The 23128-nt window shown below is 41.5% G+C and overlaps 1 protein-coding gene and 1 long non-coding RNA gene across 2 annotated transcripts in view; one reads left to right on the top strand and one right to left on the bottom strand.

Annotated features, from left to right (window-relative positions):
• LOC123371691 overlaps positions 1–17323 on the top strand; it is an 82152-nt gene extending 64829 nt beyond the window's left edge. Inside the window, exons 2-4 of the long non-coding RNA XR_006579905.1 lie at positions 7602–7688; positions 7789–7946; positions 17199–17323. This is a non-coding gene — a long non-coding RNA (uncharacterized LOC123371691). The remainder of the gene's footprint in view (positions 1–7601; positions 7689–7788; positions 7947–17198) is intronic.
• The window catches only part of RAPGEF2 (Rap guanine nucleotide exchange factor 2), a 307928-nt gene that overhangs the window by 198164 nt on the left and 86636 nt on the right, over positions 1–23128 (bottom strand). The gene's annotated exons all lie outside the window — the stretch shown is intronic.

Below are 23128 nucleotides of genomic sequence, written 5' to 3'. Positions count from 1 at the left end.
TTACCATAGCCCTCAGATATCCAATTCACTACAACAGTAATGTTTAAGAAGATAAAAAGCTATTAAACGTGCCAAGATTTTACTACGGGAATACCAGCCTGAAATTACAGAATTTGGATCATATCCTAATTGTCATCCTCTAAAAACCAGTACACCCGAGGACACTTCATTCAGGCTCATTCCATGCCACATTTGGCACTATTTAACTATGGTAGAGGGTTTGATATTGTTGTAACTGTCCACTTTTTAAATGGAACTTAGTCATAGGGGACAATTGCTTATCTGCTCTTTTTAAGAAAACCATAACAGAAGCTTGCTACTTGAGGTCGTGGCAGACATAGATGTCAGACAGGTGGAATTTTCTCTAATATATTTTTAGATATGAGGTGAAAAAATAAGTACTAATAAAAACGCAAAAGCATACAAGTATTACCATCACATTTGTTTAAACCATAATTGTGCACCCAAGAAAGTAGAACAGTAATTACACTCAATGTTTGAGACACTGGACAAAAAAGGATGATCCCCTGGAGCTAAATTAGTACTAACGTGAAAAAATGGGTATTCCTACTGAGAAAAATCATTAAGAAAAGGGAGAGATAACAGGCTGAAGAAACCCAGTGAGATACATGAGTAAGCCACGGAACTCCAACAGTATTTACTAGCTCCTAGGACTTGCTCTTCAACCTTCTACTCTATATAGATTCCTATGCCACCCTCATCGCTGTTGAATCCAAGTGCCCTCCAGAACTGCATTAAGCAACATGACTATCATTTATCACATGTGGTTCATATTCTCTCCAAGGGAAAAATTGTGCGTACAGTGTAGTGTTTGGTGGCAGGTTTTTTTTTTAAATTAATGTACATGCTGCTATATATTTTTGAGAATGCAAAGTTGGAGAAATATGCCTTGCACTTGGAGTATAAGATGCAAGGTTTTTGATGGTCCTTAGTTCCTGTGGGACTTGTTCCTGTCTTGGACTTCCCTGAGAAAGGTCTGTCTCCTGCAAAAGACTAGCTTTTGTTCTTATGGTAACCAGTTCCATTGTGCCTAAGGAGCAGAGCTGTTTACCAGAGTTTTCATCCCAGAGTTTTAGGTCATCTTTTAGATATGCTGTGCCCAGGTCACTGACCAATTTTAAGATAAAATGCTGGGACCTTAAACTTGACTCAATATTCTACGGAAAGGCACTGCAGAGACAGAACAGGATTGATGCGCTCACAGTAGCCCATGTTGCTGAGATGTGCTGCAGAATTCTGTAGCAGCTGGAGTTTTCTTCAGGCTGATGGCTTCATGACCAGGTGTACTGCATTGCTATAGTCCAGATGGGAGTTGATGGAAGTGTATAACTGAGGCCAGGTCATCATCCACCAGGATGGGATAGATTCTCAGGTCAACCAGAGGGCTTTCTTCTGCCCCCAGCATAATCTCTGCCTTGCTTTGGTTGAGCTTCCACCAGCTGTTCTCCTCCTATAAGCAGGATCTCATCTAAGCAATGGTCCATCTTTGTGGTAGCGGTATGATCATATGTGCTGAAAGATGAGTAGAGCTGTCTCTCATCTATATCCTGCTGGCACTTGAGTCCACCTCATCTTATCAGTTCACCTAGTGGCTGCATGCAGATGCTGAATAAGACTAGAGAGCTACTGATCCTTGTGAAATTCCACAAGTGAAGAATCTAGTGCTACAGATCCAGTTTCCCATTACTGCTCTTTGGGTGGGACTCAGAGCAGTTTAGCACATTTATCCAGACCACTGCCATCTCTCTCAATTGGGATCAGCAGTACCTCATGGTCAAATACTGCTGAGAGGTCCATGAGAATGAGAATGGATGTTTCCCACCAACTTCATCTTCTCCCCTGACCCCCACAAGCTCCTAGCAGAAGCTAACATTAAAATGATGTGCTGACAAGATGTGTCATAATAAATTTAAACGGGAACAGAAATCTCTCCACAAAATTCAGAGATATTCCAAGAATCCTATTTTAACTAAAGGTCAAAGTCAAGACCTGTATTAAAGCCATCACAATAGATTAAAATTAAGATTTTTTTTAAAAGGTGGATGACTTTTTAAAAGCGGAATTTTACTTAGGTATTTACCAAATCAAAATCAGAACTGTTAACACTTACTGGATGGTAGTTTCTTTCCAAAAGAAGAAAAGACAACTAGAGTGAGACAGAGATTTAAAAAAGTAAAGTAAATTTCTATTTAGAGCACCATTGCCTACCACATTCTGAAGGTACTTGGAGCATAGTAAGAAATTAAACAGAATTACAGAAAAACAACAAGGGTCCAAAGAGGCTGTAAAGGTCAGCATGGCATAGCTGAAGAAAAAAAATGCAGGCTGATAGATTATTGAAAGAATAAATTGAAAAACACTGATGTTTAAGTGTAAACCTAAACTTGAGAAATATATAGCATGAAGGGGAAGTTCCAAAGATTTGTCTCTGCAATTTCAACAGTAAATTTTCTCACTTTACAAATAAAGGGACGGACTTAGTGCTCAATCCTTCTAATTTCTCATTAATTTGGGGGTTGGGGAGGAATTTTTGCTTCACAAATTTATACTTGATGGTGCAGAAGCCATATTTATATGGCACAACAATGATGGCTGCTGCCTGGGGCAACAAGAGAAAAATGAGAAAATGCGGAGACAGCCCACAATCAGGAGGGTCTGAAAATTGTCTACATTTTGGCATGTGAAAAACAAGCAGGAATGAAATAGCCAGTACCTCCAAGCAGCAGAATCCTATGAAAACAAAACGAACTATTGAACACGAATTTCAGCTGATGCTTGATTTAACACTATTGCATGACCAATTCCTTGCAACACCGCTGTTACCTATTTTAAAAGGAGTGTCTTTCAAGAGACCAAAGCTACTAATAGGAAATAGCTCCCCCTGGCATTCACAAAGAAAATCAAGTAAAAAAGCAAAAGCTTTTCACAATATCCTCCCTTAACTTGTCAAGCTCTGTTAAACCCATAGAATGCTACAATTTGTGTAATGATTCAGTGGAGCCAGACATGAGGCTGAATACATTTCTATCTGTTATCAATATATACTCTGTACACTTGTGTGTGGTTGGGATCATTGCAGTGCTAACAGGAGAAAAACGCAGTTATAACTTTAAAAATTCAGGAAAAAAATTAACTGTAAAATCCTCATTGAACATTATATCCACCACAATATCTCACCAACAAGAGGATAACTATACAGTCCCTGAACTTCAATCACCAGATAGCAATCAAATCAGCAGACAAAGGGAGTGTCATTGTAGTCCTTAACTGTGATGACTGTGTCATAAAGGCCAGGAGACAAGACTCTGACTCCATGCATCTGAAGAAGTGGGTTTTTCACCCATGAAAGCTTATGCCCAAATAAATGTTAGTCTTTAAGGTGCCACCGGACTCTTCATTTTTTTTGCACCAACTATAAAGAACTCAAATACAACCCCACACCACAGTTCACCCAGTAATTTAAGGATACCATCAAATCCTTCCCCAAACTCCTTCCAGAGAAACTCTACAACCTCATCCCCCACAACTTCTACATGCTTCCCAAGACACCCAAACAAGGAAACTCAGGCAGACCCATCATACCTGACAGCACTCTTACTGAAGGAATACTTGGAAAAGGCCAAGACTCTACAAACTTCATCCAGAAACTCTACATCAACAGCCTCCCCCAAAACATCATGCTTGCCACCATGGAGGTCATCTCCCTGCATACCAACATTCTTCACAATGACTGCATCACTGCCTGCCTCAAAAATCTACAAGATAATGTACAACACTCAGAAATTGACCCTAACCATATCACCAACTCATCCATTTCATCCTCACCTGAAACAACTTTAGATTTAACAAACACTTTGTCTAACTTGTGTGTAACTCAGACAGTTTGGTTCCCAGACCTGAAGAACAACTCTGAAGCTCAAAAATTTGTCCCTTCCACCACAGAAGCTGGTCCAAGAAAAAGATATTACCTCACCCAACTTGTCTCTTAGAAATTCAGTCCATTTTCTTGTTTGACCAGGAGGCAACAGGCTCAGAGCATTGTAAGAGCCAGCCGCTACCTCAGAAAGTTTTCCACTTAGCTCAGAAAAAGCTAGAGTTCCCATTTCTGTGGTCCAGAGGATAGAGGGAAGTAAAAACTTCAAATACTTCCATGTAAGTGTCCATTACCTCATCTTTTTATCCATGAGATATGTGTTTAAAAATTCCTTTTCAAATATTTGTATAGAAGTCTTTTTAACATTATGGATTTACAAAGGCACAGGAGCTCCACAAACTCTGAATTAGACTGAACTTACAGAAGTCATTTTATAAATAACAATGTAAATGATGGCTATCAAAACCCCTTTCAATTTTGATATTCCATATATAACTGCCAAAATATTAAGGACTATAATTCTCAGTAAAACAGCTTAATTTTGTCCTTCAAAAAATATGTTATGCAAATACATCATACATTCATGAACATTTGACCAGAACAGTTGTGCAAAACCCCTATCTTACTGATGTTAAGCAGCTACTGAACTCAGCTACATTGTACTTTACACAACTGTACCCAATGAACAAGTCATATTTCTGAAAACTGTTCTACAAATCAATCTACAGCCAATACAAAACAAAAAGTGTGCAGTTAACGGTCGGTTTTCTCTATTAGTTTTCAAAACCATAATATAAACAACACTCAAATTACCACAAGGTGGCAGACTGAGCCATCTATAGCCTTCAAAAAGTTCAGAGATAAATACCCTCCCCCCTCCCCTGACACACGGTTCTCTGTCAGTTTTCCAGTTAGAAGTGCGTGTATATAGCTAGCAAGAAGAGCCAGCTTTGCTTCTGTTCCCACTGGAAATAAAATCACAGTTTACATAGCTACTTAAATATTCTACCAGGACTAAGACTTACTGCACAAAGGCACTGACAAGGCATTAGATATTTTTTCACTTTGGTTCTGGGATTTTATTCACTCAGGGCATGTCTGAATGACTGCAGCAAGATTGCAAACTTCACCTGAGTTGACTATAATGATTCAAGTCCCAACCCCAACCCCTATTTTGAATTTAAAAGAACATTTAAGAATTCTTTCTGCCATCTTATGCTGTGTCTACTCTAGGGGGTTCTGCAGGCACAGCTATAAAGGCAAAGGTTCTTCAGTGTGAACGAGCCCTATATCTGGCCTCTACCAGCTTAGCGGTGCACATTAAACAAAAAAGCCAAGATTAAACCAATATAAAAGTGTCCACTGAAAAACATGCAAAAGTTTAACTAAACTGTGCTAAAGAGTCCTGACACATGAGGTGCAGGAGTTGCCATCCTACAGAACTGGGCAAAGATATGCCATAAATATACTATTACTGGACTGAAGTGTGCCCTCACCTCAACAGCTCACACCAAAGAAAAGCTACCCTCTCTACTGTATGTGCAAAACTTGCAAAGCAGTACTGGTTTCCATTCCTGCCTGTGGCAGGATGTGAAACTGCTGTCCTAGCTGAATTTTTTGTCCTTGCTACAGTAAATCAAAATGCTTCATTCTAAGAAATTCAATGCTCTATTGCGAAGGCAAAACATACTCCTTTCTTTGCAAGAGTAATGTCAACTATCAATAGAGGAGCAAGAATGAAGCTTCCCACTTGACAGTTATTCTTTTTATTTCAAGTTAAGGCATAAAAATGGAGTACAAGCTTATTTTCTTTTCCATCAAGATCTGGGGGAGGTAAGGAACCACAAATTCCAGACTACCTTCTGTTGCGCTAAATGCATTATTTCCAAACTAGGGGTATGGTTTCTATTTTTCAACCTAGTTAACTGATTGCCCATTAACTTGAGTTAGCTAATACCTCTGTAAGTGCTAATCCTTATTTTGTCTTCACTAGGGAAAAAAATATTTTAACCAATATTAAGATGCCACATGTTAAAATCCTAGTGAAAACAAGGCTGTTGAAGTTTAGGGTAAAACTTCTTTAGGGTAAAATACACTTCTTTCTTCTGGTGAAGACAGATTGTGTGTCTTGGAACAAATGTCTATGCAGTATCTAAATCAGCATTTGCAAAAGTGTAGGTTAACTCACTCGATTTAATGTGTAATCAACTCAAGTTAAAACAGATTTAAAAAATAGCCTAGAGGGAATGTGCTACAATTACTAGAACCCCTCATCCCCCCCCACACACATATACTGGAAGTACAAGAGTGTCTACTCTCAATTTTCCAGCAAACAAAACTTTTACACCTAAACTGGCCTAATCATGTGCATAACACCCTCTCAGTATGCTGCAAATAGAATGACCAGATGTCCCGATTTTATAGGGACAGTCCCGATTTTTAGGTCTTTTTCCTATATAGGCTCCTATTACCCCCCACCTCCTGTCCCGATTTTTCACACTGGCTGTCTGGTCATCCTAGCTGCAAATGTCACCTTAGGATGACAACTATGGTACACACACACACAGCTGTCACCCAAACACTATTATCAGTTCTTAAATAGTGAGATATAACAAAACGGGGGGGAGGGGGCTAAGAGTTTGTCACATATGTTTTGGTTTTTTACATGTCATGGTTCAATCCCAGATTCTTCTAACTCTTTCTGCCGAGGTACATATCTACTGAGTTCAATAAAATACTGGGTTTTTCAGACAAATCATGAAAAGCTTCAACAGTAGCTTTTTGTTCAAGTTGGGGGCTCTCCCAATGCTCTTGGAGAAAAGAGTTGCCTCTCCCCTACCACTGTACTCCACTCCATAGGTGGCTGTCTTGAAGTGTTACTCTAAACTGGTTGAATGTATTGACTTTATGTATGAGTAATACACTGCTACCACGATATAATGCCACCAAATATAACACAAATTTGGATATAACGCGGTAAAGCAGTGCTCCGGGGGGGCGGGGCTGCACACTCCGGTGGATCAAAGCAAGTTCAATATAATACGGTTTCACCTATAACGCGGAAAGATATTTTGGCTCCCAAGGACAGCGTTATATCGAGGTAGAGGTGTACTATAGCCCACAGACACACAGAGGACCAACTGCTGGCAGTTAAAAGAGAGTTATGGTCTGTTTTTGGAGCTGAATTCCCAGGGTTCACAGTCACTCAAGTATATACACGTGCACAATTTAGTCAATTGTCTGCAGCATTTGGATTCTTTACAGCTCATATGGACCAACAAACTGTGTTAAAAAAACGTTTTATAAATCCATTTTATTGTTGTATTGTAGTTTCCTTGTCCTCCAATTCCTGGTTATAAGTCTCTCCAAACATAACATTTTAATTAACTTGGACAGTAATTTGCAAAAATTTCCAGCTGGGTTGTTTAAATATTTGTGTGGGAGAAAGACTGTGAGGGAGATAGTAGAAAAAGATACAATGTAAAGTTCCAACATACTTGACAGATCAGCACATTTTAGATTTTGTATACGAGTAAATATACGAGCAGATTAAAGCATGAATCAGATGTAGTACTATTTTATTAACTCTAAGAAGTTTGAACAAGTTTTAAAATTACCACTAAGTACAAGAAATATTAACTATTACAAATTTTGTTTAGAGAAACATTGTATAGTGATATATTAATCAAATGTTTCTATTTGGCAGGAGATTACATCATTGACATCAAAATTTACAGCAGGGCCTACTAAGACCTTACATATCTTGAAAAATGAGAGAGGCAGGGTGGGTGAGGTAATATCTTTTATTGAACCAACTTCTGTTGGTGAAAGAGAAAAGCTTTGCCACCTGAAATAGCAACTTCCCTCACCCATCTGTCTCTGTAATATCCTAGGAGCAACATGGCTAAAACAACATTGCAAATATCTTGCAAAACTCATCTGGAAAGGCATCACATCACAGAATGAAACTTCTTTACATCTCCCAGGGCATGTTTCTGTGAATTGTCTTAAACAGAATGGCAGTTCTGTCTTCAATCACATATAAACCCAGGTAAGTCTCCAATTTTTTAATATTAAAAAGAAAGATCAAGTGTGATGGATTTTGTTAGCAAATGCTGAGTATTGCATAGTAACAACATATTTCTCATACACCACATATATATTTGAGGCATTGGATTTTTCCATAACAATAACTTCCTTTTTTATTAATCCTCCACTTTAAGTGTGACCATATCTGCTACAGCAAAATCCATTTGAGGAACTAAGAGGCAGAAGGACAAACAAACAAAAAAATTCCTCTCAATCCTATTAAAAGCCTTTTCTACATCAAAGGTAACAAGAAAAATGGATGGCCTTTTGATAAGGTGATATGAATTATTTTAAGTATGCTTGGACTTTCAATCATTTCCCATCCTTACTGAACATAGTTTGATCCAGACATAAACAGACAGGCAGAATGGACTGCAAACAGGTGGCTAATATTTTTGCTAGGAACAATAGATTATGGCTCACCAATAACATACACCTGTAAGGTCCACAAGAGGCAATATTTTTTTCCTAACCTCAGGGATAAATGCAACAGTAGTTTTCATAAACTGAGGAAATTCCTGCCCCAATAGAAGAGCATTAGAGGTATCTGCTAAACAGCCTGCTAAGAACTCCTTAAATATCTTTCACGGTTCAGTTGGAAAGGCATCATACCTTCCTGGAATTCTGCCATTCTTCGTTTGCACTACTGCCTCTAGAATCTCCCTCATTTCTTCATCTAAAGTATCTTTACCATTCTTATATCTCTGGCAAGCCTATACTTCCACATATCTTTCAATTACCTCAAGAGCGTGGAGTTTCTGAAGTGTACAGATCACTATAGCATATTTCATTAGGATATGTTATCATTGCTTATTTTCATCAAGCAGAATAATTCATTGCTCTTGGCCGCCTTTAAACTTTCAAGACAAATAATTGTGTGTTTTTCATAAAAATTCTTTTTTGGTAGCACTTGTTATCAAGCATATTCATTTTCCCCAGTATTATCCAACTGATTTTTTTTGAGCCTGCAGTTTTATGAGTTTGTTTTGAATCCTTGAGCTCATGTCTAATTTTAATTTTCAGCTGACCCCTTCATATTGCTTCACACAGAAACCTCTTTATATGGTCTTTATCTTTTTTTTGTTTTTGTAATGTATAATTTAAAATTGGGACAAATATTTGATTGCAGCAAACAATTCATTCTTCAAAAAGGTTATCTTTGAGTCCCAAAGCCAACTATTGAATATTACTTCCAAATGGGCAGGATCTCACCATGTAATACTGCCAATTTCTAAGATCTTGCCCACTTGGTTAAGGATTTAGAAATTAAGATTAAATATGTTCTAGTATATCAATGATATGGTGTAAATAGATAGCCTCATTCTCCTGTGCAATTTTCTCCAACAGTCAGAGATTAAACCAGGGGTCTCAAACACACGGCCCACGGGGCTCTTGCATGTGGTCCACCAAGCTCCCCACGCTCTCCCCCCCCACCCACGGGATTGCCCCCTGTGGCATTGCAAGCCCTGCACTGCTGTCTGAAGCAGCTGGTAGCACGCCCCTTCGGGCCGGGAGGAGGAAGGAGGCAGAGGACTCCTGCATTGCCTCCTTCCAGGCACCACCCCCTGCAGCTCCCATTGGCTGGGAACAGGAAACCGCGGCCAATGGGAGCTTCATGGGCGGTACCTAGAGGAGCGGCAAGAGCAGCACACGCACAGAACTCTGAGCCCCTCCCTCAGTTCCAGCTGCTTCTTGGAACGGAGCAGCGCGGGGCCAGGGGCCAGGGCAGGCAGGGAGCCTGCCCTGGCCCCGGTGCACACCGCTGCAACCCTGGAGCCGCTCTAGGTAAGCGGCGCTGGGCTGGAGCCTGCACCCTACACCCAAACTCCCTGCCCTGAGCCCTCTGCCACATCCCACACCCCTCCTGCACCCCAACCCCCTGTCCTGAGCCCCCTGCCACATCCCACACACCTCCTGCACCCCAACCGCTGCCCTAAGCCCCCTGCCACATCCCACACCCCAGCCCCCTGCCATGAGCCCCCTGCCATATCTCACACCCCAACTCCCTGCCCTGAGCCCCCTGCCACATCCCACACCCCTCCTGCACCCCAACTCCCTGTCCTGAGCCCCCTGCCGCATCCTGCACCCCTCCTGCACTCCCTACCCTGAGCCACCTGCCGCACCCCTCACCCTCTTGCACTCCACCCACCAAGACTCTGCCCTGAGCCCCCTGCCGTACCTTGCGCACCACCTGCACCCCCTGGGGGCAGCGTTGGGGTGGGGACTTCAGGGAAGGGGTTGGATTGGGGCCTGGAAAGGGTGGAAAGATGTGGGGCAGGGGCGGGCACTAATGGAAGGGGTGGAGTGGGGGCGGGGCCAGAGGCAGCAAGGGGGGGGGTGTCAGTGATGCAGCCCTCAGTTCAATGCAACAGTCTTCAGGTGGCCCTCGTGGTCATTTGAGTTTGAGACCCCTGGACTAAACTGCTGGGATAAAGAGGTTAATGCAGTTGTTTCCCTATCTATTTTCTCTTTTTAGTTCAGATCTGTCCTAAAACCATAGCATTTTTACATATTTAAATTTTACATTTAAACATAGGGATTGGGTGACGTAAACAGGCCATTTATCACATCACGTCCTTTAAACAGCATAGTGTATGTCTATGCAGGACATACACTAGATGTTTTTTATCTTGAATTAATCAATTGCCCATAAAGTCAGTTAACACCTTTATAAAGACTAATGTGAATACTCCCTAAATATTTGTTCCAAGAAAAAATCATTTATAGTTTATCCTAGGCTGACCCCACGGACAAGCCAAAAGTGGTTTATGTCTGGTGTAGACATACCCAGAGTAGTAACAGCAATATGAGTGCAACAGCAGCAAAGAATCCTGTGGCACCTTATAGACTAACAGACGTTTTGGAGCATGAGCTTTCGTGGGTGAATACCCACTTCGTCGGATGCAAGTATTCACCCACGAAAGCTCATGCTCCAAAACGTCTGTTAGTCTATAAGGTGCCACAGGATTCTTTGCTGCTTTTACAGATCCAGACAATCACGGCTATCCCTCTGATAAATGAGTCCAACAGATAGCATAGCGGAAGGAGGACTGACTAACTCAGATACATAAAGTGGGGGAGGGGCACTCATTTGCACAACAAAACAGTGCTTCAGCCTGTTTATAGGGACAACCATCTGTTAGCCTGTTGGCAGGAGTGAAATACTATTAGCTGCCATTGTCAGCAACAGTATATAAGCCATATCTAACCAACCGTGTCTTAACTTGTCACATTCTATTAACACGTTAATACAGTTAATACCCGAGGAGTCCAAGCTTTCGTTTAAGGCCAGACCCTACACAGATTCAGAATATTTTATATTTTATTCATTTCTTTACAGCCAAATTCTGCATAAATTCACACTGCCTGCAATCCAAATAGACTTACAACTTCTGCAATGCAGTGAAGCATCATCAGAAATTTGGCTCTTAAAATTTGAAAGAGAAAATACTTACCAAATACACCAAAACTTTTTTTAAAAAATTCAATGTTTTAAAATTAACCACTTGGAAATAGGCTTGTAAAATCATAAACTCTTCAGCGCAAGAGTTGTTATTCTTAGCCAGCAACTAACTAGGTAAATAAAAGTGCTATGAAAATATCTAAGAGTAATAAAACTAAATATTTCTGCAGTAGGTACAAAAGATCAAATTGCTAAAATTGTGAACAGTCATCTACGATAATATCTAAATTAGGAAGTATACAAGTAAAAACATTTTAGCTAAGCTGTGCAATAAAGCACTCGAACATTTTAGTACAAGTCAAATATAAACAAAACAGAGGCCAAAATGGTCACATGTATGAAAATGTGCCAAATATTCTGCATAGCTAGTATTTTGCAAATACAGTCTCTTAAATCAAATCATAAAAGATGTTGAGTATAAAAGCAAATCTGTCAGAAAAAATGTAAACACTTATTTGTAACAAATGTTTCAAAATAAGTTATAATTAAAATTGAAATAAAATGTATACAGTAATTACAAGCTACTGGTAGAGAAACAAAACTACACATGTAAACTGAAACTGTTAACTGTTCACGCTGATTTAATTCAGTCATAGGATGTAAACCTTGTTGTAACACTTCTGTGCTGCAGCATTCATCCAGAACTTCTCTTGTGTAAGTTTGACGCCAATAATGCTGAGGCCCAATGCTGTAAAATGTACAAACTACCGGAACCACGTGATACTATGTTCAATGTGAGTTGTCCCTGTCTTCACTGACTATGGTCAATGGTCAACATGGTCAAGGCCATGGTCAACATCATGCTAGGTCACTGGTTCTCAAACTGGCGGCCACCACCCCTCAGGGGGTTATGACATGGTTATGTGGGGGTCACGAGCTGTGAGCTCCGACCCCAGCCAAAGGCACAGGGCTGCTTCCTCCCAGTGTAGGAACATAGGGGGTGGGGGCAAGGGATGACACAGATACTGCTCACCCCCCAAAAACTTGCTGTGTGCCCCCCTAGAGGGCTGTGAGGGAGGAAGCAAGGAACACCACCAGGGCTCCCTGCATCCAGGTCACTTTTCCTACCTGCGCTGTGCTGTGAGGCAAGCAAAAGGAGCACAGTTGCCAACTTTCATGCAGTAAATAAGCACTCCGACTTTCACAATAAGCCAAAAATCAAGCTAACCCCATTTCAAAACAAGGCCAAAACAAGCCAATCCTTAAGAACCCCAACACTCTGTCACTAGATCCCCTGAGCGTGCAGTCTGGGACTGTGGTGGGCCTGCCTTGCCTTTGCTTCCTGGGAACTGATCCAAAAAAGGAAGCAACAAGCTACAAGCCAAACAAGCAACAAGCTACAAGTCAAACACTAGCCAACAATCAACTCACAAGCCAATTGAGCCAAAAACGAGCCCAATTTCTGCGCTTTCTTTGCAGGTTTGGTATGTCTGATCAGGAGCTGCTGTTCTCTGCCCTCCCCTTACACAGCTCAGGTGGGGAAAGGGACCTGGATGCAGGGAGCCCAGATATTGCCAAGGGCGGCTCTAGACATTTCGCCGCCCCAAGCACGGCAGCATGCCGCGGGAGGCGCTCTGCTGGTCGCCGGTCCTGCAGCTCCAGTGGACCTCCCGCAGGCGTGCCTGCGGAGGGTCCGATGGTCCCGCGGCTCCACCGAAGCCAAGCACGCACTTGGCGCGCTGGGGCCTGGAGCCGCCCCTGGATATTGCACTCTCCCCTTATACAGGCCATGTGGGAGAGTGAGAAGCAATACCAGCGCCTCCATGCAGGCAGGTCAGTTTCCCCCATGGGCACAGGGAGCCCATGGGGGCCAGGGGTGAAGGGGGCGCCTACATTTATATATAAACATATGTTTTTAATTTCTAATGGGGGGGGTCGCACTCAGAGGCTTGCTATGTGAAAGTGGTAACCAATATAAAAAGTTTGAGAACCACTGAGTTAGGTAATGTAATTTTGAGAAGCCATGTTCTAACTCAATGCGGTCTTCTAGTAAAGACAACCATTTGATGACAATTGTGTTCAGAATTGATAACGTTTCATAGGGTTTTGTCTGAGTAGGGTAAAATGGGGGTTTTCATTTTTTAAACATATTTTAAGCCAGCATAATTAGGGTATATCTATAATATGAGAGAGAGGGAGAGAGAGAAAGAAAAACCCACAATAACAAGACCTGCAGAAATGAAAGCCTTGATTAACTGACTCAGGCCTAACATGGGGCTCATGCTGAGGGGCTAAAAGTAGCAGCGTCGGCGTTCGGACTCAGGTTGGAGCCTAGGCTCTGAAACCTGGTGAGTGGGAGGGTCTTGGAGCCTGGCCCCTTCCTCTAAAACTCACTGCCACAGAGGAGTCTTTGCAGCATAGACATATGCTAACTCCAGTTAGAAGTGCTTAAGCACAACTTGCCTGTCTAGAAGTGAAGGTTACTTACCTATAACTGACATGTCTGGTCCCCATCTGTATTCCTCTGAGGGGGTTATGCCTGTGCACCATGCGTCCAGAGCTGGAGAATTTAAAAGTAGTAGTATCCGTTGGTCCACACCTGCACCCTGACTTACCTCATGGTTTCATACAAAGCAATAAAGGACGGGACAAACTGAATGCATCTCCAGTTCCTTCACCACCACAAAGGGGAAGGAGGGCGGGAAGTGTAATACAGATAGGGACTACACATCTCAAAGAACTTCCAATTACAAGAAAGTAACCTTCTCTTCTTTAAGTGATGGTCCCTACTGTATTCCACTGAAGGTGATTAGCAAATTGTACCTAATTCAGCAAAGGGTACAAGGATGAAGATGGGAGGGCAGAGCGAAGGACAGCCGCACCAAGGAGGCAACCACCGCCTAGTCTTGCACCAAGACATAATGCATAGCAAAGGTGTGTTCTGAACTCCATGTTGCCGCTCTACATATGTCCTGGACAAGCATTCTGCAGGGAGGCCATGGCTGAAGCTTGGATTCTCGTGAAATGGGCTCTCTCATCAGAGGGCCCAGGCAGGCCAGATAATTTGATAGAGTGTAATGTACTCCAAAATCCACATGGAGAGTCTGTGTGAATATTGCCTGACCCTTAACTCTTTCAGCTATTGCCACAAATAGCCTGGGGGATTTCCTGATTGGTCTCGTTCTCTGCAGGTAGAAGGCCAAGGCCAAATGCACATCGAGGGAGTGGAGTCGTTGGTCCTCTTCTCAGGTGTGCTGCTTGGGGAAGTGAAGGGGTTGATTAACATGGGCCCTCATGGCCCCAAACTCACCTACCCTTTTTGCTGAAGTGATAGCAACAAGGAAGGTGACTTTCATGCAAAAGAGGGGCATAACACATGATTCCAGAGGTTCAAATGATGGTTTTGTAAGTACAGTTAGAACCAGGTTAAGGTCCTACTGTGGAGCGACGGGTTGTATGTGTCTGAAGGTACTGATGAGGCCTTTCCAAAACCTCACCCTCAAACAGATGAGTAAAGACAGAATGTTCTTCCATGGCAGGGGTGAGGCGGTGTGTGAAACCACATCAATTGCCACTACGTGGACCTTGAAGGAATTGAGAGCAAGACCCGATGCCTTCAAAGACAGGAGATAGTTCAGAATAAGGGGAATCCCCACCACTTCTGGGGAACATCCCTTTTTGTTGTACCCAGGAGGCAAAGCATTTCCACTTGGACCGGTAACAACGCAAGGGCATTGCCCTGAGAGTGATCACTGCTAGTGTGACCATACAAAAATTGTGCTTGCGAACGAAGTGATTGAGAAGGCAAAGATCCAGAACTGGCCTCCACCCACCCTTCTTTTTTGGTATCAGGAAGTAAGTTGAGTAGAACCGCATCCCTTGGTATTCCGGAGGGACCTGCTCTATCACTCCTCTTTGTAGTAAGGAGTTCACCTCTTGGATGACGATGCTGTTGTGAGAGTGGTCCCCGAGGAAGGATATGGGAAAGGGGGGAGTGCCTGTGGATCGGGTAGCATGATGAACTCGATTGTATAGCCATGGTGGATGATGTTTAGCACCCATTTGTCCGTTAATATTGCACTACGCTGGTAGAAAAAGTGCTAGATGACCTCCAAAGGGAGTGGGGAGGCTGTATGGCAGTAGGCAAGGTGGTTGATGGCTCTCTGTTTTCTCAGAAATATCATTTCTGTGCAGGTTGCATGTGAGAGGAGGAAGGCTGTGAAGGCAGAGGGCAAGATCTTTGGAAATGTTGATGCTTGTGTGGTGGTTCGTAAGGTCCCTAATGGAAAAACTTGTAAGTCCTATAACATTGTGTGGGTGAAAGGCAGTAGAATTTACACTTTGGCACAGATGTGTAAATACCCAAGGAACCAAGTGTAGCTCTTGAATCCTTGAGGATGTGGAGGGAATAGTCAGTTTTTGGAGGTCTTCAATTGCATTTTGTACTTCCCTGGGGAAACCAGGGGAATGGAGGCACAATTCCCTCCACACGATAATGCCTGTAGCTATACAGCATGATGAAGTGCCTGCCGCATCTACCGCTAATTTAAGTGCTGTCATTGCCACCCATTCCCCCTTCCTCCTACACTGCCTAGAATCAGGCCCAGTTGTGTGACAGTTTTTCAGTAAATTCCTCCAGTTTGCTGTAATTCAGGAAATCTTATTTGGCAAGCTATGGCTGATCATTTGAAATCCTGAACAGAAGGCTATCTGAAGAGAAGACCTTGCGGCCCAAAAAGGTCCAACCACTTGCCCTCTTTATTGGCTCAAGTGGAGTGCAGGTGCTGCTTTCTGGACCAAGCAAATTGGGGAGAAGTGAGAAAAGAAACTCAGACCCCTCAGCTTTTCTGCCCTTTTGAGGGTAGGCATACATGTGACTGGTTTATGCCACGCTGTTCTAGCTGGCTCGAGAATGGCATTCTTGATTGGCAGAGCAACTCTACCCGATGCTAATAGGCGAAGGATGTCCAGTAGCTTATTTTGTTGTATCTTGGATCTCCTCCAGTGGGATGTGAAGTTCACCTGCTACCCTACACAGGAGATCCTGGAAATACCCAAAGTCATCTGGAGACAAGGGGAATGCCAAAGCCACTGCAGCATCTGGTGAGGACGAATGGGAATTGCTCCTGCTCTGGCAGTACCATCTGAATCGGACTGACTGGCTCTTCCTCCATCAGCTCTGAGCATCTACTCAAGAACTCTAGAGACGGGGAGAGAGGCAAAGTGTCCCTCGCAAAACAGGCAGATTCCAAGGATGAATATTGGGGCCAGGATGATGGAGCCAGAGAATGTTGTGGTTCAAACCAGAGGCTCCTTGTCAGTTGAAGTGGAGGATATTGCCACAATGTAGACAAACTCGCTAAGTACCCAGAGTGGTGGTAGGAGATGGGTTGTCCCTGCTCTTCATCCAACTCCTCCAAAGACAAAAACTTTGACACCAGTTCCATCGGCGGTACTGTTGGAGCCAGTAGAAGCAGACAGACCATCGTAGCAGGAGCGAACGGTGCCTTGGCTGTGTTAACTAATATGTTCATTTTATCCTGATCAAGACAAACCTATAGTGTGGACCTTTGAATGAAGTTTCACATAGTTTATGATGAAATTTGACTCCACTATAAGCAGGCTTCACAGTGCTAATCCATTTGGAAATCAGCATTTATCACCCAGCAGATAGGTTACAGTGCTGCATTCCAAGATGATTATTCACCTCCTCTGCTTTAGTTAAGCAAACTAGAAGGGAAACAGGAAAGTTGCAATTACCCTGTTAGAGATATTGTATCAAACAATCCTGTGTTCTTTGTTTTGCTGCAGCTGTTCCCAGCAGAAAATGAAAATGAGGCCTTCCAGAGATCCTAACTTTGCACAAATACCAGTGCCTTTAGTATCAGAGACAGACATCCTTGGATGCCGTTATAGGAGCCATGGGGATGGACAGGAAGAAAGGCAGTCTTTCACCAAATAAACCTTCTTGTGCTACAATTAAACTCTGTTCACAGTTAGCTTTTTTTGACAAAAAATAGATACCACTGCATGTTTATTTTATTACATTTACTCAATGTTTTTCTAATGCAAACCAGAGGAAAAAACATCTATTTCTGTTTTGTAGGACGTCTAACCTGGTAACATACATGCACAAAGAATTAGCAGACATTACTAGTTTCCTAAAACCATTTTTCAATCTCACCAGCACAACCTGTTCAAATACGAGTGTGCTACTGGAAGGTTTAATGATCTACTCACACCAGCAGATTTTAAACATTCAGATCAACACAATTGATTTAATATATCATGCTGCTGCTAAAGCTTTTAACAGAATAAAGACGAAATTAAGACATTCATGATTATAATGATCCATAAGATGGGGGATAAATGTAAAAAGGCTAGATGGGAAATTAAAGCCTGCCACCTCTTACACTCAGCAAAAAGCTAATGAACAGAGAAAATTATAGGGTGCAGTTGTGCATTTCTTGTCTGCTCTGGAGACTCTCAAAAGTCAGACAAATGACTTAACACAAAAGCACAAGATCTGGAGTGAGATCTCTGTTCTTAGATATTGTGTCCTCCCATAGACAAAATGGTTTACCACGAAAGATGTCTCCTACTGACTGCACATAGTCCATAATTATGAAGGTCTTTCTTGAGTTATTTACAAATTTAAAATATTGTATGCCTCTCTTCCCTTAAATATGTTAATAACCATACCCTAGAATCTTGTAGTAAAAATGTTTTACCTATTTTTCCATTCACTGCATACATATATTGGTATACTATTTTAGGGTTGCACTGACTTCTAGGTTCTGATGATGTTGGAAAAACAAAACTGTCAAGCTCAGTAGGCCAAGTATTTGCTCCCTTTTAAGTTTAATATCTGTTCAGTGACCCTATATCATTTATAAAGCTAGCTGTCTGCCCATTATTCAAGGGAATAAAACTCAAATATACTGATTGTGGAGGTCAAATCAGTGACAACCAACAGATATTCAAAATCAGATGTTCTAGAACTACTAACCACCATTTGTTTTTTAAATGGAAATTATTTATGATGGCAGAGATCTGAGCTTTCTACAAATGTCAGTATGTAAATAAAAATAAATGTATGTAATACAAAGTTATGTATTCTGAGCTGAAATTAGAATATTTTAAAGGTATATTTCATGCTACTATATCTCCATTCTAACTGAGGTACATTAGGCTACAAAGTAATCTTTCCCCAATAAAAGACATCTGAAAGTATTTGAATAAAACTGTATTATTCACATTAGCAGAGCTAAATTCACTATTAATTTTACCAGTGCACTGAACTCAAATGCAATGTTGCTACACAGTCAACTTTAGTTTGCCAACTCCTCTCATGCCGAATCCATTAAGTATTATCTAACTTCTCCTCTAGGATATGAAAGCATCTACAACTTTAAAGATAAAACATTCTGAAAACAGATTCAACAGGATGTTTTTTGCAATTCCTAGGAGTGCTGTGGGTCACTGCCTCTTTTTCAGTACTGTCCTTAGTGCTGAAACTCAAACAGGCAACTTTACCTGTTTTCTACATTTTTCTTATGTGGATTAAGGGAAACACTTTAATCAGCATCTAGAACAATCAATCGTCCCTAGAAGTAGCATGCACCTATTACTTCTGGTGTTTTCATACTTGAAGTGTGTTAGTGACTGGGCAGTGCCAGAAAAAAAAAATTCTTTACAAGCTGAAGTTCTGCACTAGATACCCAAAAGGAAGAGAAACATTTCTATAAATTATATGTTAAGAAGGAGCTGAGGTCACTGCACTGATGAGTTTAATGGTGTGTGAGCACTTGCTGCTACAATAGCAAGCAGGCTGATTTGCTGCCATGACAACTCTCAGAAACAAAAAAAAAATTAACATCTGTGGTAAATATCGGTCACCCACCAGAGTTGCCACAAAAATACCATCATCATGGTGGTTTTATTACTACCAAGGATGGAGGGCCAGATTTTTATTAGGCACCTAGTGGAATTTTCAAAAGCACCTCGGCACCTAACTCCCATTGACTTCTGAAAATCCCACTAGGCACTTCGTATGTCGCTAAGACACCTAGATATCTTTAAAAATATGTCAAGTATCAGAGGGGTAGCCGTGTTAGTCTGGATCTGTAAAAGCAGCAAAGAGTCCTGTGGCACCTTATAGACTAACAGACGTATTGGAGCATAAGCATGCATCCGACGAAGTATATTCACCCACGAAAGCTCATGCTCCAATACGTCTGTTAGTCTATAAGGTGCCACAGGACTCTTTGCTGCTTTTAAAAATATGGCCTGTAGAACATTATGATTTTCTACTGCTAGACTACAAAAACAGTCAAAAGTTTCACCCTTCAAGCTCCTGAAGTGCAGGTCAGTACACAAATGTAAGAAGTAAAAGAGAAGTCAGTTTTTTGTTCTGTAAAATTAACAAGAACTCAACTCAGCTCTCTTTCCATTACATTTAATAAAGAAACTCCAAAAAATCCAAATATAACAAAACACGGGAGTAGTATGGTTGGTCCACTACAATTAATTGTGCAATCATTTTTTTGTTCCCTGTCATTATCTTAATTAACATGGCACAAAGCACATTTAAATAGATGTTATTTCAGGCTATGAAACTTGTTCACATTTGAACATGCACCTTTTCATAGCTTACTTATATGCTATCAGACGGTTATACTTTTCATTTTTAAACATCAAGGAGTCATTTGACATGAGATTTTCTTATATTTAAATTTATTATAGCAACATAATATTTCAAGGTATTTCTTTCCAAAGGACACTGATCTTACTGTGGCACAAGTCACATGAAAGCCATTTCCAATCTATCAGATATGCTGTACTGTCGACAGGTATGTAGTTTGCCAACTCCTCTCATACCGAATCCATTCTCAACCAAGAACAAAAATGTGGTTGTTGGCTTACCACTATCTAAATGAGTAAGGCATCAGAAAAAAGGTAAGGGGTAAAAATTAGACCTAGAAGTTGTCAAAGAGAACATGCAGTACAAAATTCACATAGCCATAAATTGCATATTCCAGAAAATTACTTCATCTGTGTTGCATAAATATAAATTGAGAATTAGCATTAGCTTAAGTTTGGTTAAGAAAATACCATATTTGCTTTATAGTTTGTGGCTAGTAGAAAGAAGGCCGCAATCAGCAAGTAAAAGAAGACTGTGAGAATAAGAACTATTACTCGTAGTGTGGGAAGAATGTATCATTCCAAAAGTAACTAATAAAATAAAGAGCTACAGTAATAAAACAAAGAAAAAAACTGTTTTAAAAGAAACAAGCCCAAACCTTCCTTCCCACTGTTCTGCTGGTAAGCAAGGATTGCAGGAGAACAGTGTTGCTGGAACTAGGGGTGCTGCAGGTGCTGCTGCACTCCAGCTTGAAGTAATACAGGGATCGGCAACCTTTCAGAAGTGATGTGCCGAGTCTTCATTTATTCACTTTAATTTAAGGTTTTGCGTGCCAATAATACATTTTAACCTTTTTAGAAGGTCTCTATCTCTAAGTCTATAATATATAGCTAAACTATTGTTGTATGTAAAGTAAATAAGGTTTCAGAATGTTTAAGAAGCTGCATTTAAAATTAAATTAAAATGCAGAGCCCCCTGGACCAGTGGCCAGGACCCGGGCAGTGTGAGTGCCACTGAAAATCAGCTCGCTTGCCACCTTTGGCACGTGTGCCATAGTTTGCCTACCCCTGAAGTAGTAATAACAAATACCAAATGCATGGTTTCCCTTCATTACCAGCCCCAATATAAAAATCTCGGGTGGGGGGGAGACAAGAAAGGAGGCTGTAAATCTTATTTGGATTAAGACAGGAACTGGCGCAAATTGATTCTTAGCTTAAGTCACTAATTGGCAATGACATCACCTGTATGTTAAAGGGTTCATTGTTAATACCTGCCTGACCAATAAGCTGACCAATAAGGGTCTAAGCACCTCTAGGGTTAGCCCATTTGTAAGTATCTTGACAAATGGTTATAAATGTTTTGTTACTGTTTGGATATAGTAAATTGCTTATTATTTAGGCATATTTAGAGCAACTGTATAAATATCACTCGGTCTTTGGATTTAATACAGAAGTTTCTGGTTAAATTAGTGTTCAGTGATTTCCCATATCAACATTCATAATATCAAATATTAATAATTCCAACAACCTCTTTAGGCACTGCAACAGCCTAGCCAATAGATTCAACACTGAAGTAGCAAGAAGTGCCTATACAGGACAGAAAGTTGTCTTTACTTTATGTCTTAAATGTTCAACTATGTAGTGGATAGTAAGTCACCTTAGGTATGCTAACACCGTTTTCCATTATTAAAAATCACAAGATCCTGGAAAGATTTGGCAGTTGCAAATAAAGTTAAGCTATATCTTGCTCTATCACCTGAATCTATAGGTTGGGGGGAGGCACTTTTTTGTGTTTTAATAACTATATCACCAACATTCCACAAAAAGATGGACTACAAGCCATCAGGAACAGTATCCCCGATATCACGGCAAACCTGGGGGCTGAACTTTGTGATTTTGTCCTCACCCACAACTATTTCACATTTGGGGACAATATATACCTTCAAGTCAGCGGCACTGCTATGGGTACCCGCATGGCCCCACAGTCTGCCAACATTTTTATGGCTGACTTAGAACAACGCTTCCTTAGCTCTCGGCCCCTAACACCCCTAGTCTACTTGCACTGCATTGATGACATCTTCATCATCTGGACCCGTGGGAAAGAAGCCCTTGAAGAATTCCACCATGATTTTAACAATTTCCATCCTACCATCAACCTCAGCCTAGACCAATCCACACAAGCGGTCCATTTCCTGTGCTAATAAGCGATGGTCACATAAACACCGCCCTTATCAGAAACCTATTGACCGCTATACTTACCTACATGCCTCCAGCTTCCATCCAGGACACACCGCACGATCCACTGTCTACAGCCAAGCTCTAAGATACAACCGCATTTGCTCCAATCCCTCAGACTGAGACAAACACCTACAAGAACTCTATCAAGCATTCTTAAAACTATAATACCCACCTGCTGAAGTTAAAAAACAGACTGACAGAGCTAGAAGAGTACCCAGAAGTCACCTACTACAGGACAGGTCCAACAAAGAAAATAACAGAACGCCACTAGCCGTCACCTTCAGCCCCCAACTAAAACCCCTCCAGTGCATCAAAGATCTACAACCTATCCTGAAAGATGATCCCTCAATCGCAGATATCTTGAGAGACAGACCAGTCCTCGCTTACAAACAGCCCCCCAACCTGAAGCAAATACTCACCAGCAACCGCACATCATACAACATAAACACTAACCCAGGAACCTATCCTTGCAACAAAGTCCGATGCCAACTCTGTCCACATATCTATTCAAGTGACATCATCACAGAACCTAATCACATCAGCCATGCCATCAGGGGCTCGTTCACCTGCACATCTATCAACGTGATATATGCCATCATGTGCCAGCAATGCCCCTCTGCCATATACACTGGCCAAACCGGACAGTCTCTACGCAAAAGAATAAATGGACACAAATCCGACATCAGGAATCGTAACATTCAAAAACCAGTGGGAGAACACTTAAACTTCTCTAACCACTCAGTGACAGACTTGAAGGTGGCAATTTTACGACAAAAAAACTTCAAAAACAGACTCCAAAGAGAGACTGCTGAACTTGAATTAATATGCAAATTAGATACAGTTAACTTAGGTTTGAAAAA

Source organism: Mauremys mutica, chromosome 5 (assembly GCF_020497125.1).
Source record: "Mauremys mutica isolate MM-2020 ecotype Southern chromosome 5, ASM2049712v1, whole genome shotgun sequence".
Taxonomy (NCBI): Eukaryota; Metazoa; Chordata; order Testudines; family Geoemydidae; genus Mauremys; species Mauremys mutica.
The sequence above is the reverse complement of the archived record's forward strand: the minus strand, read 5'-3'. Positions and strand labels throughout refer to the sequence as shown.